Source organism: Raphanus sativus, chromosome 4 (assembly GCF_000801105.2).
Source record: "Raphanus sativus cultivar WK10039 chromosome 4, ASM80110v3, whole genome shotgun sequence".
Classification (NCBI taxonomy): Eukaryota; Viridiplantae; Streptophyta; class Magnoliopsida; order Brassicales; family Brassicaceae; genus Raphanus; species Raphanus sativus.
Genome location: NC_079514.1, coordinates 7,233,091 through 7,235,955, shown reverse-complemented (window position 1 = coordinate 7,235,955; position 2,865 = coordinate 7,233,091). Strand labels below are relative to the sequence as shown.

The window sequence follows — 2,865 nt, the reverse complement described above, 5'->3', positions numbered from 1 at the left end:
ATACTTATACAATAATACTAAAAACAAACCAAACTGAAATATAATATATATCGAAAATGCTTTGAACCATTACACACAAAATATTTTAGATTTCAGAGATAAAATTCACTTTGAAATTATGTAATAATTATTTTAAAAAATTAAATTTCGTAATGTACAAAAGCATAAGTTGTATATCAAATTTTGTGTTACAATAAAAAGACACAACTCGCGCTTGCAAAGTGTTTTTTTACATACGAAAGACAATTTTGATATTGTTCTTTAAACACAAAATTGAATTATACAAACTCGATACTACATAAAACTAAACAATATATAATACATTTTAAAAATAAAACCTGTGCGGGTGCACATGGTCTTTGCGAAAATCGTAGATATGTTTATATAATATAAATATATTATGTTACACATATCTTCATATAAATAATACTCCAATGTAAGTTTTGTATGATAAATGTTGAAGATACAAAATATATAGCACTATATATTTTAGATAATATATAAAAAATTACTTTACGTTATTATAAATTTTAAAAATCAAATTTAGTAATTAAACATATTGCTTATTTAAACACATTAGTACACATTTTTATTTATCAAAATTTTATATTAATATACATTGCAATCATGTATAACATTTAGTACAAACAAAGATAAAAAAAAATTTGACTCCCGCTCGATCGAGCGGGTCATGATCTAGTTTAGTATAAAGTGGGTACTAATCGATTGAATAATTCTGAAGGATGTCATTTACACCCACCGAGTCATTGTTTATGATAAATACATTACATTAATGGACCGATTGGTCTTATACATAAAGCGAAATGATAAAGCACGTACTAGTTACTGAATTAACAAATGTCTAATGGCTTGGCGAAATGGAAAAACAAGAAAATGTTATATAACGGGCATTACATAATATTTGAACTTAATTAAACAAAAGTGACAGCATAATTTGTTGCAATGGGGCTCATAAATAGAGAACCATTGTATAAAATTATGAAGTGCACGAATTAATTCGAGCTTAACGAAGGTTGTACTCACTACAAGAAATATGTACATCCTTAGCTCACGAAAAATGCTACAGTAGAGCTTTCATAGCGTTTTCTGTTATGCTATGTCATCGGCAGCCATCATAGGTACCCTTTCTACGATAGCATTTTTTATTGACGCTACGAAATGTATAGATATTATAGCAATACTTGGATGATATTATTGATTTAACTATAACACTATTTTTTTACTACAAATTGATTATCCATTTATATTTCGTGCTATAATAGATCTTTGTACAATAGCAATTGTATATTGCTATTATATTTTTTATTTATAGCACTGTAAAATAATAAAATTTTATATATTTAATTTACACAATTGAATTATAATATAAATTAAAAGTAAAATTTATCCAAATTTTAAAATTAAAATTAAATTATTTTATTAATTAAAATCAACTTACAAATAAAATTTGTTTTACAAAGCTAAACCAGAATTAAAAAATATATATATAAGCAAACCAGAACACACTAAACCAAAAACTAATTAACCAAAATCTAAACCTAATTAGCCAGACCCTAATTAACTCTAAACCTAATCTCTCTGCTACCGCCTCCCTCCTCCTTAGCCTCTTTCTTCTGGATGTCTTCCTCCATTCTGTCTCCATCTCCGGTAATATCGACGACGACCGTGAGGGGCAAGCTTGAGACGTCTTCTCTGCCCACGACCACTCTTCTCACGGCAACTCTGCTCATGACCACTCTTCTCACGGTCACTCTGCTCACGACCTCCACCTTTACCAGCACAAAAAATCAGATTAAAACAGAGAGAGAGAGAGAGATGACCATTAAAATTCAATCTCCACGGAAGCACGCCAACCCTAAAACAAACAAAATGAGTTCGAAAGAAAGAGAGAGAGAGATAGATAGATAGATAGATAGATAGATAGAGGGAGAGAGAGAGAGAGTTCGAACCGTGGTGGTTGTAGTGGTGGTGTCGGACGGCGATGGTGGTGACGAGCCGAGGGGTTTCGCAGAGGAGAAGAATATTACAGAGGAAAAGATCGTGATAAATTAAAATTTTAGTTTCACATCTATGAGAAACAAGGAGAAAAAAGGATAATGAAAAAGAAGTGAATAACTATATCCGTTGGATTGAAATCTATCGACGGTGGAGAACAATACTTTAGCTATCCTCACCACTCTAAATCGACTTATCCCATTGGTCTAGACTCTTTTTTTTTTTTTAACAGCTGTCTAAACTTTTCCTCTTTAATTTGTTTATATTTTCTTTGCTGTACTCTGCGATGATTATTAATTTTAATAATCACACGTTTTAGTTGGAAAATAATCAAATATCAATTATAATATATAACTTATGATTTTCTTCAAACGAAAAAGATTCAGAATTACTCAAAAGGTATTTAAAGTTTGAGCGTAAATTTGAAGAATAGGATTTGACATAGAGTTTGGTGTTTGGCGTATGTAGTTTATATAGTGCATATGTTTGAATTAAGTTTAAAATTTATACTCTGTTTTTATAGTTTATAATTATAGTGTATGTGTTTGAATTTAGAGTACAATTTAAATTTTTGAATTTTGTAATTTAGTCATTTAGGGTTTAGAGTTTGAAGTATGATATAAGGTTTGGGGTTAACTTTTATGGTTTAGGGTTTGAATTACATCAAACTCTATATAAAACCATCACACAAAACATATAAAACCCCTAAACTATTATATATAAATATTTTATAACAAAGCTCTAATCATCATTTGTATCCTTTAATTTTACACTCAAACATATAAATTAAATACAATTATTTTGTTACAAATGATGATTTTTAAATCTAATACAATTATGAAAAATATA

The 2,865-nt window shown here is 28.7% G+C and overlaps 1 long non-coding RNA gene across 1 annotated transcript; it reads right to left on the bottom strand.

Annotated features, from left to right (window-relative positions):
* Positions 1-1,415: 1,415 nt before the first annotated feature.
* Positions 1,416-2,106, bottom strand: LOC130510409 (uncharacterized). Its single transcript, XR_008944050.1, has 2 exons — positions 1,971-2,106; positions 1,416-1,790 (listed from the first exon to the last, which is right to left on the bottom strand). It is a non-coding gene; the product is annotated as an uncharacterized LOC130510409 (long non-coding RNA).
* Between the last annotated feature and the right edge of the window lie 759 nt (positions 2,107-2,865).